This window comes from Triticum urartu, unplaced genomic scaffold (assembly GCF_003073215.2).
Source record: "Triticum urartu cultivar G1812 unplaced genomic scaffold, Tu2.1 TuUngrouped_contig_2027, whole genome shotgun sequence".
NCBI classification, from domain to species: Eukaryota; Viridiplantae; Streptophyta; class Magnoliopsida; order Poales; family Poaceae; genus Triticum; species Triticum urartu.
Window position 1 is genome coordinate 1 of NW_024112493.1, and position 16322 is coordinate 16322.

At 50.6% G+C, this 16322-nt stretch overlaps 1 pseudogene; it reads right to left on the reverse strand.

Annotated features, from left to right (window-relative positions):
- Positions 1-5213: 5213 nt before the first annotated feature.
- Positions 5214-14643, reverse strand: LOC125526833 (annotated as a pseudogene).
- Positions 14644-16322: the final 1679 nt, after the last annotated feature.

The window sequence follows — 16322 nt, forward strand, 5'->3', positions numbered from 1 at the left end:
TATTAACATTTTAAAACTTGCACGGACATTTTTTAAACTGCATGAATATTTTTTAATGAGGATTAACGTTTTGTGAAATTTTGAATAAACTATGTTTCTACTTGAAAAATCTAAATAAAAGTAATTAAATAATGTTTCTGAATAAACTAGGGCGTGCTTGAGGCGAGATCTGCCGCTCCCAAGAAAAACGACCAGCTTGGCAACCTCTGAGCCTTTTAGAGGTTGAAGTGATTAGTGTCAACAAGTCTTACCGCCCTCCTCAAATTGGTTATGGTCATCGAGTACCCGAAGTTGCGAGAACAGACGGAAAAATACGATTATGTTCTTGTTTAAGTAATGTTTTTTTTTGGCGATCTGAAGGTAAAAAATGATAAACTAGAAGGATCCTGCGGCCCAACTAGGCCCATGACATCAGTAATTGATCAGGCCTCCTTAGAGCATCTATAGCCGGGCCCCAAACCCGCCTCAAATGACCTGGTGGACGGCCTGATCACTGACTAGTCACGAAAATGCGATCCAACGGGCATCTCAAACGGGTCTCAAATGTCCGAGCTGACCGACATCCCCATATCTAGCCCAAATATGGGCAGAATGTGGGGGCGCCCACACCCGCCACTTCAGTTTAACAGTGGGGTCCCATGCGGTATCGTCCGATGGGCGGTGTGAATGTCGCGTGATGCCGCTCCGCTCACTGCTTGATGCCAAATTCAGCTATTTTTAAGACAGCATGCGTCCCCAACTCTAACCCATCCACCTCCTCTCTCTCGTTCCAATGCTCTTCCCACGCCGTCCGACACCATTATGGTTCGCCAAGAGAAGACCACCTATGCTATGCTCACTCTAGAGCGTCGGGACTTGATTAAGTAGGAGATCCGGGCGAGGCGTGCTGCCCGCATCTCTATCGGGCTGCCTCCGTACTCACCAGAGCAGCATGAGGAGGTGGAGAAGCAGGCGAAGGAGGAGGAGGGAGAGGAGTAGCAGCTGGCTTCGATGGAGGGGGGCGGAGGTGGCGACGGAGGAGGAGAAGCAGGCGAATGAGGAGGAGCCACCTCTGGGCTTCAACATGGAGGCTGCGGAGGCGGCGTTTGCGGTCGCCCAAGCGGCGGAGCAACAGTCCATCCTGGAGTCCATGCAGGATGAGGTGGAGGTCAATCGGCGCTTCATCCGACAGGAACGGGCGGCGACCAACGCACTCTTCGACGAGGTCGAAGCGGAGATGGATGCGGAGGCGGATGCAGAGGAGCCGCAGGAGCCAGCGCTGCGGCTGCCGCCCATGTACCCGGAGCCTGGCTTGGAGATAGTGGACATTTTTTACAAGGACTAGGATAGTTGATCTATGTAGTACATATATTTTTTTCTTTGCATGCTTTTGTATAGATTTAAGATTTCTATTATGAGGTACCTAGATGTAGATAAGCAAATTTAAGGACTGATCGGTCACTGCCTGCGGACATGCCCGGGTGTTTCCACAAGCGTTTGAGAGTCGGGATTTGCCTAGTCCGGCTGTAGATCCTCTTAGCTAACTTAAAGAAAAGCTCCTCTATTCCTTCGAATAAAGAAAAGAAAAACAAGTGGGTGTTCCCTGTAATTAGTTTATATATACAGACATGAAACATTGACAACTTGCTCGCACAAATCAATATCTGAAATTTATTGCTTCTCGAATTAGCTACTCCGGCACTTTAAAATATTAAAAATATACTCCTTCTGTGAACTAATATAAGGCTGGCCATAGCGGGGAGTAATCATGCATATAATAGTAGTGTATGATACTAAATCTGTAATGTATATTATCATAGATTAGTATTATAGATGATCTCATTTATTGTCATGCATGACACATAGTAGCATAATATTTATTATGATACGGTATCTACCTATGTTATTATAATCATCCATCTCTTCTTTAATTATTTGCGAGTCCCAAGTACATGATACCGCTTATGTTACCCTCATTATGGCCAGCCTAAGACCTTTTAGCCACTCAACCTAAATTTGCTTAAATTTTCTTAAATATAATACTTCCGTAAACTACTCCCTCCGTCACGGTTTAGAAGGCGCGCTTGGAAATTCTCTAGGATCTAGATGGTTATCTATTGGTTGTGGGATGGGTTTAAAAATAGCATTCACACTACGCATGCATATAGAAATAGTATATCGAAGTACTAATTAGCTACTAGAAATAAATGCAATGCGCCTTAAACCTTGTCTATTATGAAAACGCATGTAAATTTAACTGTGCCTTCTAAACCGTGACGAAGGAAGTACAACGAACAAGCTAGTTGCCAGTGTTCATATCAACATATCTTCTCATTAAATCTTCAGACAATGCTCGGGCCACAAAGGATTTCGTTACAAACATAACCCGCGAGATACAAACCGCATGCATTACTCTGGACTAGAGGTGCACCGGCCGGCCAATCAGGTTTAGAGGGATCGAGTTTCTATAAATGGAAATCGAGGCCACACGCAATGGATTGTACTGCCTTGTGGTGCATCGATACATGCACAGTTTTGCTGGAAATAAGTTACCTGAATTTCGAATGTGCTTCGGTCGATTTCGTCTGGGAACCAAGATTGAGGCGCGGCGGAGCACCTAGCTGCCAATGGCGGCATTAGGTCGAGCAAAGCGAGGCCCCGGGACGCCAGCGGCCTCGTCCAGCCGCAACCGGCTAAGGCAAGTAAGGAAGTTCATGGGTGCGGGTGTGGGGACTACCGTCGTCAGAACTAGAGGTGGCAGAGCTTAGAGGGAATGCCTTGGGTGAGAGGGAAAGCTCTAGGGGAGGTCAGGGCGGCGAGGCCGCCATCGGCCGTGGACTTTTGAGACAGACAGTTCCGCTCGGGTTGGATCGGCGGCGGTAAGACTAGTCACAATGGGAGTAACTTCAGCAGTAACATCGAGTCCAACTCAGCAAATTTACTTATGTGGCAATGAGTTAATGAGGAAAGAGGTAGTTGTACTAACTTAGCTAGTTACTGTAACATCACATGTCTCAATGCAATATGAGTCTATAACCTAATAAATGAATCTTTGCATGTTACCATACTTAAGTTACTATCCATTATGAAAGTAGTAACATAGTCTAGGGATATATGTATGTTACTAGTGTATGTTAGGCTAGTCATAGTGGGAGTAACTTAGCAAGTAACATAGCGCACTTCGAGAAAATTTTGCTTATGTGGCATGTAGTTAATGAAAAGTGGTAACATAATATGTTACTGTAACATAGCGCTTTCCAAGACAAGATGAGTCTACAAACTAATTAATGAAGTCTTTTATGACACTACTACTATGTTACTTTGCATTATGAAAGTAGTAACTTAGACTAGTGTCATATGTATGACACTAGTATAAGTTACTCCCCACTATGACCAGCCTTAGGCTGGTCATAGTGGGGAGTAACTTAGACTAGTGTCATTCATGCATATGACACTAGTCTTTGTTACTACCTTCATAGTGCAAAATAACATACAAGTAGTATCATAGATGATAGCATTTATTACATCATAGACTCATTTTGCTTTGGGTTGCGTTATGTTACAGTAACATATTATGTTACTCCAAACACCTCTCTCCTCATTAACCCCATGCCACATAAGCAAACCTGTTTTGAAATGCGCTATGTTACTTGTTAAGTTACTCCCACTATGACCAGCCTTACTCTCCACTGTGGCTAGTCTAAGAGGAAGAAGGGAAACGGTGTGTCGGATGTTCGAGCTGGAAGATGATTGCGGATCGGTGGGATCTTGATTCAATGGTTCAGATAGAATCGTTTTGGCGCAAAAAGATTTCAGGCGACCGCTCCCATACATACACAGGTAAATACATGCGCGTGATATGTGGCCCTGTTTGGATCATGGGGTTAGAGCTAGTTTGGGTTAGTTGATAGCTTAAATAACCCAAAAGTATCCAAACATGAAGGGTTAGAGTGGGTTAGTTTCATCTAACCCAACTATTCTGGTGGAGAGGTGCTTATTTAAGTTAGAATGGATTAGAAAATAACTCTAACTCTAAGTGTGTTAAAGTATCATAGCAGCAGGCAATGCGATGTGTGTGAAGAAGTGGTCCATGCATGGACTCTCCCAGCTAGCTCTCCATGCATTCATGCATCCGTGTACCGCTACACAAAAGAACATGCACACGCTAGTGGCTCGCCGCCTTGCTTGCTTGCTTGATTGATTTTGGTTCGTGACTTCAAAATTGAGTTGAAACTTTGCAGAGAATTGGTTCAGAGGTCCCGGTAGTACAAAAAAAGAAAAGAAAAAGACCACACATCAGATCGCTGGTGGCGTGGTGTATGCATGTTTTCTCTTTGGGAGTTTCTTTGGTATGGCTGGTAGGAGTCCGACCGGCCAGAAGACATCACAGATTAACAACTTTCCATGTGTTGGTACGTGGCTGCATGCCTGCATGTAAGTAAGTGGTGTCCACCCATGGCATGCACGCGACAGATACTAGCTATAGTATCCATTATTTCTGCGCATGTGTATATCACATTTTCAATAAAATTATTTTGTTTACTCAACCATATATAGCATGGATCAAGATAATCCAACCGTATATATAGAGATAGCTCATTTCCGGCCTCTACAAAACGAGGCGAAATGCACATACCACATATGTTGGCGCGTACATGACATTATGGCCCTGTTTGGTTCGGCTGTGGATTTCTAAAAGCAGCTGTGAAAAATCTGCTGTGAAAAAATAGCTGTGGAAAATCTGATGTGAAAAAGATGCAGGTCATTTGACAAACCAGCTGATACAACTTTTTCAGATTTTGGCTCACAGCGGAATCAGATTTTGGAAAGCACGTCCTGGGCTGCTTCCGCTTTTGGTTCAGATTTTAGCAACGGATTTCTGGAATCAGATTCTGCTGGGTTTGCCCTTTGATTCAGATTCTGCTGCGCGGCAGCGGAATCCGTCGATAAAATCTGAACCAAACAGGACCATATACGACGCCAAAGCACGCACAATATGGTGCCAACCTTTCCCTAGCGGAAAAAAACTGGCTACTTGTACTCCGCCCTATAATCTTGCGATGTGACTAAAATATCAATGCGACCAAGCTAGCTGCCACGCATCATTGCATATTTGCATTCAAATTGACTGCGTGCAGCACGTATGGAACACGAAATTTGCATCAAGTGGTCGCTGTGTCATGGTCCCTTTTGTTTGACAACTATGCTTCCACTTTGTTCAGTGGTGAGCAAGCTTACATCTTTAATAGCAATGGAAGAACCTCAGAAGGAGCATTATCTACCAAATCATTACACAACGAAACTCTAGCAATACTAGCTAATTCATGAGCAGCCGCATTCGACTCTCTGAAACAAAATTCAAAAACTATAGAGCTAAGCTCACAAGCCAGATGATAGCACTCATCAACAATGGCCGCCCCATCTCCAGCGTATTGGCCATCTTTATTCATTATCTCCAAGAGTTCCTGGTTATCCCAATTGATGTACAATCTGTTGCACCTACAAAGGAAGCAACACAAACTAGATACACGCCTAGAGAAAAATGACACACACACGAAAAGAGAAGAAAACTAAACAAAGGGGGTGACTATTTGACAGGCGTTCAATATATATTTGGCATTCGGTCAAACCGCTCCCTAGCTCCATCCGATCTAGATCCCAATGCCCAATTGGGCTCTTCTTCCCCTATACTAAACTAAAACTAAAATAAAAAAATAAAAAAAATAATTTTCTAAGAAAGAATAAAGTATTGGCATTGGTAATGAGAAATTTTAGCATGCTCTCTCTTATGTCTTCTTTTTTACATGTCAAGTAAGAAGGTACTCCCTCCGTTTTTATTTACTCCGTATATTAGCTTTGGTCAAAGTCAAACTTTATAACTTTGACAAAGTGTACAGGAAAAAAATATTAACATATTGTTATGACCGGCATATTAGGGGCTTAGCTCAGTTAGTTTTGGCCCGTCTATCTTATCGTTATTAGGGCTTAGCCCAATTATCTTAGTAGGAGGATTATATAAACTCATGTAAGGATCCGTTTTGGAATTAAGCAAGAAGCAATTATATTTGCTCGACTTCCTTAGGGAGCCGGGAGACTTAACCCTAGCCGCCTCCTTCCCTGCGTCATCTCCCTCTCAGCTGTCGCCTCCTCGCGCACGACAGCGCCCAGCCGCCAGCGTCCGCGTGTTCGTCCATGACCAGCTCTCTCCTTCCCGTACAACCTCTGGCCTAGACCCGGTAGAACCCTAGCTCCTACCAGTTTGGTATCAGGTAGCTCAGGTCCGATCATGTCTTCACCGCCGCCAACCCCTTCGCTTTCGTTGCCGACCGCCACCACCGTGCCGCTGGCCATCTCCACCGCCCAGATGCTGGCGCCCTCCACCGCGCTGCCAGCAGTCGTCTACACCCCGGAGGAGGTCAGCGGGATCCTCCACGACCTCGTCACAGCCGTCCAGGGGATCCGGCTGTACCTGGCCAGCTCCTACGGGCTGCGCCGGCCACCGTCGCCGCCGCGCCGCCGTGGCAGCCGCTGCACCAGGCGGCCTTCACCGCGCTCACCAGGCCGCTGCAGCTGCCATCCACCGCCACCACCGCCCCGCCCTGGCTGTCGTGGCAGCCGCCGCTCCTAGCGGCCTCTGCCGCTCCCGGTGCTCCACGCAGCAGCCGCTGCCGCTCCCTGGCACGACACCGCAGCAGCCACCGCCGGTCAGCTCCAGCCCCGCATCGACCGCGCCGACGAAAGTTCCGCTCCACCAAGTCCGGTTCCCGCCCTCGCCGTCCGTGCTATCGGCCTGGTTGACCGAGTCATCGTCTCAGCCGGTCTACACAATGGCCTCGGACCGCCGCACGTGCCGTCACAGTAGGCATAGTACGGCGGGTCCTCCAGCTCCACGGGCCCCTACGCTGGCCTCGACGCGCCGCCGTTCCACGCCCCCCACCCCCTGTGATCACCGACCCGATGCCGCTGCTCCGCACCGCCAAGCCGTACCCCCACGGCGATCATACCCAGATGGGCCCACGCTTCGTCAAGCTCGCCTTCACCACCTACGACGGCACCGAGGACCCCCTCAACTGGCTTAATCAGTGTGACCAGTTCTTCTGGGGGCAACACACGCTCGCGTCGGACCGCACCTGGCTCGCTTCATATCACTTCCGAGGTTCCGTGCAGACTTGGTATTACGCTCTCGAGTAGGACGAGGGCGGTATACCTCCATGCGAGCATTTTCGCGAGCTCTTCCTCCTTCGTTTTGGGCCGCCGATACGCGGGAGCCGGCTGGCGGAGTTGGGCCGTCTCCCCTTCACCTCTACGGTGTAGGACTTTACCGACCGCTTTCAGGCCCTGGCGTGCCACGCACCCGGCGTGACGGCTCGCCAGCGGGCCGAGCTCTTCGTCGGCGGTCTGCCGGCTGTAGGGACCCCAGGACCTCCAGACGGCCATGTATTACGCCCGTGCGTTCAAGCGCCGCGCGGTGGCCATCCAGCAGGCGTTACCGTCCCGGGCCGCTGGGCCACCACCCTGGCCGGACGTTCCCGCGCAGGGTCGGCCTGCTCAGGCTTCCACGGCACCCCTCGCCGCAATCGCGGCGCGCCCGTTCCGCTTGCTCACCACGGCTAAGCTACTCGAGCGTCGTCGCCAAGGGTTGTTCTTTAACTGCGATGAGCCCTACGTGCCCGGCCACGTCTGCCCGCGACTCTTCTACCTGGAGAAATGTTATGACCGGCGCCGCCGCCGGGCTTGGCGACCTGCCCGCCCCAGCTGCCGCGGAGGTGTTTGGCGACGGTTGATCACCCCGAGGAGTTCCGCAAGTGCTTCCCCGCCTTCCAGCTCGAGGACGAGCTGTTTGTGCACGCGTGGAGAAATGTTATGACCGGCATATTAGGGGCTTAACCCAGTTAGTTGTGGCGTTATTAGGGGCTTAGCCCAATTATCTTAGTAGGAGGATTATATAAACTCGTGTAAGGATCCGTTTTGGAATTAAGCAAGAAGCAATCATATTTGATCGGCTTTCTTAGGGAGCCGGGAGACCTAACCCTAGCCGCCTCCTTCCCTGCATCATCTCCCTCTCAGCCGCCACCTCCTCGCGCACGACGGTGCCCAGCCGCCGGCGTCCGCGTGTTCGTCCACGACCAGCTCCCTCCTTCCCCTACAACCTCCGGCCTAGACCCGGTAGAACCCTAGCTCCTACCACATATGCAATCAACACCAAGTTTAAACTAAATTTCAGGGCCATTGCCTCAGCAGTCAGAACATCATAGCAGGAGTCAACATCTCAATGAGCTTGTTCCCAGCTACAACCTCATGTGTCCTCTATCATCTCGGATGATTGCCCCCATAGCCCCTTGAAGCAAATTGCAGTTAAAGGCCGCATCAACATTTAACTTAACATGCCCGTTTGGGGGTTTGTACCACCCTCCTCTTTTAAGTGAGGCCTTTGGGTCACATGCAATAAAGAATTACTATGCCATGGTCTTAATTAATCAAAAATAGACAAGGAATGACTTGGCGATTAATTTAAAACTCCACACCTTGCCCTAGCTTGCTTGGGTGCTACTGTCACCCTGGAGACCAAGAGAGCACAGCCAGTCGGTCAGTTTTCTCATCCTTCTTTAGAAAATTTCAGTTTTTTATTTTGTATGTGCAACTATACATGGAAGTACTATGCAATATGCGTGTAAATTATATGCTTATTCTTCGCAGTTACAAAAAAGGCAAATTTTGTGTAAGTTTTTTCCTTCGCCCTTTTTCATTTTCTTTCTCCTTTAAGTCTATTAGCAGTGAGCAGTACATAATAGATCTGAGCCGTTAAACTCAATAATTAGTGGTCTGATTAACTCTTACTCCCTTCGTTTTTATTTACTCCGCGTATTAGAGTTGATTGAAGTCAAACTTCCTGAAGTTTGACCAAGTTTATCAAAAAGAATATAAATATTTACCATAACAAATCTATATGATATGGAAGTACATTTGATAATGAATCTAATGGTGTTGATTGTATATGTTAATATTTATTTCTATAAACTTTGTCAAAATTTATAAAGTTTAACTTTGACCAAAGCTAATATGCGGAGTAAATAAACACGGAGGGAGTACCTTCTTACCTCACATGTATAAAAGAAGAGGTAAGAGAGAGCATGCTAAAATTTCTCATTACCAATGCCAATACTTCATTCTTTCTTAGAAAATTCATTTTTTTTAGTTTTAGTTTAGTATAGGGGAAGAAGAGCCCAATTGGGCATTGGGATCTAGATCGGATGGTACGGAGCGGTTCAACCGAATGCCAAATATATATTAGACGCCTGTCAAATAGTCACCCCCTTTGTTTAGTTTTCTTCTCTTTTCGTGTGTGTCATTTTTCTCTAGCCGTGTATCTAGTTTGTGTTGCTTCCTTCATAGGTGCATTTTCAATGTGTTTGTATCAGAGAGAGAGACACACAGAGAGAGAGAGACGACACCATTGACATGATGTGCTATGTCAAGAGGTATTAACCGTCGACGTTGATGTTTTTATTTATTTTGATACTAAGAATACTACAAACATATACAATTCATATGAAAATTATTCTTGCACATTACCCAGTCAAAGTCACTACGGGAACAGGGCTCTAAGCCGGCAGCCAAATGTATGCCGACGGCCGCCGTCGGCCTAATCCGAGCTATGCCGACAGCTAGGTACCTGACCGAATCGGAAGGATATTTCAGGTACCTGACGCATAAGTCCTCCCTATAAAACAACCATACAAACCACAGTTGATCAACCACGGACAGAGCTGAAACCACACAATCATACATAAAGCTAGGTTCGACCACCATTAGATTTTTCACTGAGCTGAAAAGAGAGGCAACTACACTGAGACACACCCCAAGTGTAACAACACCCAAAAGGCCAAAACAGAACAAATCGCCACTACTTGTGAGTTGTGACCACCAGTAGTACATTCGTTAAGCGAGCCGCAGAGAACCGAGCGTGTCACAAATATCCCCGGCCAGGTGCATGCCTAAATCTGAAGCGGCTTCACCATGTCCTGGCCCGATCACGCAAGCGTGGCGAGAAACTACCGGAGACACGCCCTCGCCTTCGTCCCAGTCGAAGAAGCACCGACGTTCCGCGGCATCCCGGATCAGCTCCCCCCAGATGGAGCCGCTGCCGCTTAGCGTCGCCGCGTTGCCCACGATCCAGAGGCAGTGCCTGCAACCAAAACGATCGATCGAGGCAGTTATGCATGACAAGTTCCAACTAGTTTTGTATTTAGAATTTCATCCAGATCTCGCCGTGCGTGCGTACCTCGCCCTTGTCAAGGCAACATTGGCGCGTCGCCGGTTCGACAGGAAGCCAACGGAGCACGTGTCGTTGGACCTGACGGTGGATAGGATGATCACGTCTTCTTCACTGCCCTGGACCCATCCATGGAGTTGACGCGAAGAACCAGGGGGCGCATCGCCTTCACGTCCCCTATCTTTCCCTGAATTGCGACCACCTGAGCGGTGTACGGGGATATGACACCCACGCTAACCACCTGCCCGGCGCTGATACAAACTGCACGCCAAACACCATAGCATGAGTTCGAGGTGCATATATAGTACAGCAGTAACACAAAATAATACATTCAACGCACATTTCTTGAGACTGTGCAGTATTTGCAGGATGGCAGCCACCTCGGGCATGTTTGTCTTGCTGCGGCCGCGGTCTTCCACACCGTCGATGTTGATGAACGAGTATGGCCCGAACATTGCACCTGGAAGGTAACTACGTTCATGCTTGGTCTGCGTCACATTGGGGCCATCCAAGATTTGCTTGTCGTAGAAACTCAAGTTGGGAAAGATGCTTATGGAAGGGTGCATCCTGTACTGCATGTTGAGGAGGTGCTTCTTGTGTCCATGTAAACCCATTCTCTCAAACAGACTCCTACCCAGCAACGCCTTATCTGAAACCTGCAAGAAATGCCACAAATGTAGATGCAATTCAAAAGAAAGTACTAAAGGTTAGTTCAACCTCTTAGTACAAAACCGCAACATTTATTTTGGATCAGAGGGAGTAGTATATGAAAGGTATATATGGACCTTGCTTTGGACCATAGCTGGCAGTTGGCGCTCGTCACCGATAAGAACCACATGTTTCAGTCCGGAGACTTGCAATGGGACGAGGGATTCACATTCCTTGAGCTGTGCAGCCTCGTCGATCAGAAGCAGATCCATCTTCTCCCCCTCCAGCTTGACCGAGCCAGACACGGTGCAGAAAATGAGGGACGCGTTTTCGACGCAGAACTCCTTGATCTCGGAAAACTCTTCGGTCAGAGGAAGTTGCAGGTCTCGCAGGAGCGTCCTCGTGACGTCTAGAATTGCTGGCATTTTCTCCCTCATGGTGCGAACTATTTGTTCCGAGTAATCCATTAAACCATGAACTTGCTGGTTCAGCTGTCTCTTACCCAGCAGCTTGCTGAAGTCGTCGAGCAGCTTCCTGAGCAAATTAATGTTGTTGTAGTTCTTCTCCAGTGTACGATCCAAAGAGACATGGGACATGATTGTGTTTAAGCACTTGCTAAGCCCCTCAAAGATACTGTGGAACTCTGACGTGCGGAAGGAGTAGCACTTGAGTGCTAGCTTTGTGCCATCCCTCCGCTTGATCATGGCTATTTGGTTGCCCAGAAACGTTTCCAGTGAAAGAAGGCACCGCCTCCAACCCGTCTCCAGCGAGAAGCAGTCTGTGAGAAGCTTCAGACGAGTGTCCAGGAAAATGTGGTTGAGATCGTCGTCGATGGGCATGCGTTGCCTGTTGCCGAACAGCAGCAGATCACCGTGGCCAGAGCAGGCATCGGGATCCGGGTGCTGCCTCCTCAGCGCCAGGAGGCTGGACGCCACCTGACAGACGGCGGTGTTGGTCGGCGCGCACGCCAGCACCCGCCATTTCAGCTTCATCGCAGACAGCATCACACTACCAGAATAACTGGCGATGCCGACGGTCGAATCTATGCCGACGGGCCCCATCGGCATAGATTGGCCTATCCCGAAGGCCCAGCCCAGGCCGTCGGCATAGAAAAGCCGTCAGCGTATATCAATCTATGCCGACGACCCCCGTCGGCAAAGCTCACCCGTCGGCGTCGATAGAAATATGCCTATGGCGGCCGTCGGCATAGAGAAGGCCGTCGGCATAGCTCGTGGGCCCGGCTACCCGGACGGAGACGGCGTCAATCTACGCCGACGGGATAACGACGGCCGTCGATATAGACGCCACGTCATCGATCCGCGTCGCTCGCCTGTCCGTGGGGTGGCAAATCTATGCCGACGGCCTGGCCGTCGGCATAGGTCTGGCCCATGGATGTTGCCACATCACCGATCCGCGCCCTTAGGCACGTCATCGATCCGTGGCCATGTGCGCAGGTATGCCGACGGCCTTGCCGTCGGCATATCTCTATTTATTTATTTATTTTTATTTTTTTACTTATTTTTATTTACTTTTCCCTGTTTTTTTCACAACATAAATGTGCCTTGTCTAACATAAAAAAAACATACCCAGATGGTATATCGATTGCCCCCCTCACGGACGTTGCTGCCGCCGCGCCGTGCCCCACAGCGACGCCGGAGATGGGGGGCACACCCCGGAGCTGCGTGCCGGGTGCCTGCGCTAGCCACCACGCTTTCACAACCGTAGGAGGGCCCAAAGCAACACCTGGCGGCATTGCTACCCCCAGGTACACCCTCCCGTCTAACCGGGCCCTCATACATGTGGGGCGGTGTGATGCCATGTCTGAAGAGGCAGGACGGGGGCCCTGGGGGATAGCAATACCACCGGAGCGTCGCACCGGGCCCTCATACATGCGGGGTGGTGTGGTGCCATGTCCAAATTAGAGGCGGCACACGTCTCCGGGTTGTGCCCCCGCTCACGGACGGCGCCGCCGCCGGCACCTGGAGGGGGGAAACGGACGCGTCGGGTCTACACGGAGGGGATCTTACTGTGGGTTTGGCCCGGATGTTGCTCTAAAGTGTTCGTATGGGCTGACCTAACACGACCGGGTGGATAGTTCCACTGGTCAAAACGCGTCCGTGCAAAGTCAAAGGGCTAGATCCCGTGGTCAAACGCTACAGGGTTAGGCGGGACGGGGGCCGTGGGGGGGTAGCAATGCCACCCGAGCGTCGCACCAGGCCCTCATACATGCGGGGTGGTGTGCTGGCATGTCCGAAGAGGCGGCACACGTCTCCGGATTGTGCCCCCTCACACGGACGACGCCGATGCCGGCACCTGGAGGGGGGAAACGGAAGCGTCGGGTCTACAGGGAGGGGATCTTACTGTGGGTTTGGCCCGGATGTTGCTCTAAAGTGTTCGTATGGGCTGACCTAACACGACCGGGTGGATAGTTCCACTGGTCAAAACGCGTCCGTGCAAAGTTAAAGGGCTAGATCCCGTGGTCAAATGCTACAGGGTTAGGCGGGATGGGGGCCGTGGGGGGGTAGCAATGCCACCCGAGCGTCGCACCGGGCCCTCATACATGCGGGGTGGTGTGCTGGCATGTCCGAAGAGGCGGCACGCGTCTCCGGGGTGTGCCCCCTCACACGGACGGCGCCGCCGCCGGCACCTGAAGGGGGGAAACGAACGCGTCGGGTCTACAAGGAGGGGGATCTTACTGTGGGTTTGGCCCGCATAGGCGCCCACGTGTCAGCTACTGGGAGCTCTGTATGAAGGACTATGCCGACGGCCTGGCCGTCGGCTTAGTTTCAAATTGTGCCGACAGCCCGGCCGTCGGCATAGACCTGGTCCTAGAGCAGCGGCTGGTCACCACGTGGCACCCCTATGCCGACGGTCTAGCCGTCGGCATAGGTTTTGACTAAGCCGACGGCTAGGCTGTCGGCATAGGGGTGCCACGTGGCTATCAATCATTGGGCAGACTTGACGGCGGCCGCCGTTAGGCGTGATAGTTGCCGACGGCCGGTGCCGTCGGCATAGATGTACGGCCCCCGTCGGCGTATCATATATGCCGACGGCTTTTCTAAGCCGACGGCCTCTCTGGCTGTGCCGACGCATATGTTGCCGACGGCCCTCGTCGGCATAGGGGGCGATTCCGGTAGTGAAAAGCACGCTGATGGTCCTGGTTTTGCCCGTGCCAGGCGGCCCCCAGATGAGGCTAACCTTGCTGCTCGCGCCGCCGCCATCGACACTGGCACGCTGCACCGCAGACATGCAGCTCAGTATGGCGCCAGTCTGGGACTCGTTGAGCCCGAACGCAGACAGCCTGCCTGATACGGATAGCGGCACGTCGACGTCGGTGCCGCCGGTCAGGGAAGTGCTCTGTCTCACGATGGAAAATCAGCCGTCGGATGAGAAAATCATAGTCATAGTCATACTACTAGAAAGGAACGATTGGACGAAGCGATCTGCGAACCAGAGCTTACCAGCGGCATGGAGGAGTCTTCCGCTTCCCCCGCGATAGCCTTGAGAACGGAGTCGTCTCTCTTGACGGAAGAGTTGGCTCGGTAGCGGAGGCACCGCCAGATGCGTTGGTAGGGTATGGAACTGAGCAACCTAACAACGAACGCGTAGCCTTCGACGTAATCGTCTACTCTCCGGCTAGCTCTGACCAGAAAGTTGGTACCGTCCCTGCTGACACTTTGGACGTGGGCGAGGCAGTGGGATGCGCCATCGCGGCTCGCAAGGTCGGACGGCCGTAGCGGCATCGCCGCTGAGAGCAGGACGATGTCGCTGGTGCACGGAGGAGAAGCTCCATGGATGGACACGCGATACAGTGGGGGCCTTGGCCTTGTGTCGCCCTTGCGCATGGGAAACAAGGGCCGTATCTGCACGGGCCTGTAGCAGTTGGTCTGTGCCTCCAGGTTGGACCTCATATCTGCTCGGATTTCTTCCAGCAGCGGAGCCCTGAATGAATCCAGGTAGCTCCTCAGGCCAAAGAACCTGTCAGGTATCCGGCTCACCTGTGAAAGTACCATGCTGATCATCACGTACGTATCGTGTGCACAGCACTTCCGCGTACGTATACTACTCTGCATGCTTGCTTGCTGGGAGGAAAGAAAGGATCCGACTTTGAAAAATCGATGGAATTAGGGACCTACGTACCTTGCCCCTGAAGAAGTCCTGGTTGACGACGTCTTGGAGGGACCAAGACAAGATGAGGTCGGCGAGGACGATGTTCTCGTCGTCCTGCCCGTTCATCTTCCCCGCCTCGCCTTTCTTCTCCATCTTCGCTCGCGACCTTCACCGTGACTCCTAACTTCCTGTCAACTGCTATGCTCCCCGTGGGTATATGTAATCATCTTCTTCAGTCTGAATGTGAATGAATATGAACTGGTTCTTGGCACCATAACTAGTAGTAGTATTGATTAAAATCATGCATGGTGCATAGTTTCCTGTGCAAGCCGCCGCCAATCGAATGGCCTGCCCAAGATACCGCAGGCCGCATGCAGCACGCGTGTGATCTCCTCTCGTCTCTTGCGCTTTCGGGGACGACGCGACCGTTTGGCTTCCGCTGTTGGTTGATGCGAAGTGCACAGAATAGGAGAGAGTATGGATTCATTCAACCCAAAAACTATACTATCGGTTTAGAGCACGGTTAATAATATAGTCAGCCGCTGGCTATATGATATTGCCACGTCATATATAGCCAAATTTATAGCCGGCAAGTACAATAGCCGAATATAAATATGTACTATACTTTGTTGATACATGGCTCACCTCGCTCTGTCACAAAGTGCCTAGGAATACGTGCTACATCCGCTGTTAACTAGTAGCCCGCTTTTCTTTTTCTTTTCTCTCTTCCAACTAAGCATAAATATAATATTTAATATCTTACAACCCGCCTACATCACTTTATTATACTTGCTCTTACAGGACGTGTTCTGAAGAGCGCCCCGTGTGGGTCATGGTAGAACTTGACATCCACTTTGTATGGTAACGGATAGGTGTGGGGCATGGTAGAACTTGACTGTTTTGCGTTGTCGACTCGTCGACAGGTTGCGCATCGAGTTTCGGTGCCGCCGACATGACACGATTGTGGGGGCGGTCTAGCCGTCCAGGTGTGGCGGGTGCTTTTTTCAACGTAGTACAGATGCGGAGACTTATATGGAAGTATGGTCTAGGTCTGCCATCCATCGGTTGAAAGATCGGGCCCAAATCTGCCTCAAATGCCCGGGCGTATGACCCGGTTAGTGACCGTTCAAAAAATAAACCGACCCAGACGGGCGTCTCAAAGAGTCTCAAATTGCCCGGGCTGACTGTCACCCCTCATATCCAACCCAAATCCAGAGTGAATATGGGGAGGCCCGGGCGCGACCGAACGCATCCGCCATGTTGTAATGATGATGGGGTCCCACAAGGAAATAATCTGAAACTCGGCAGTCCG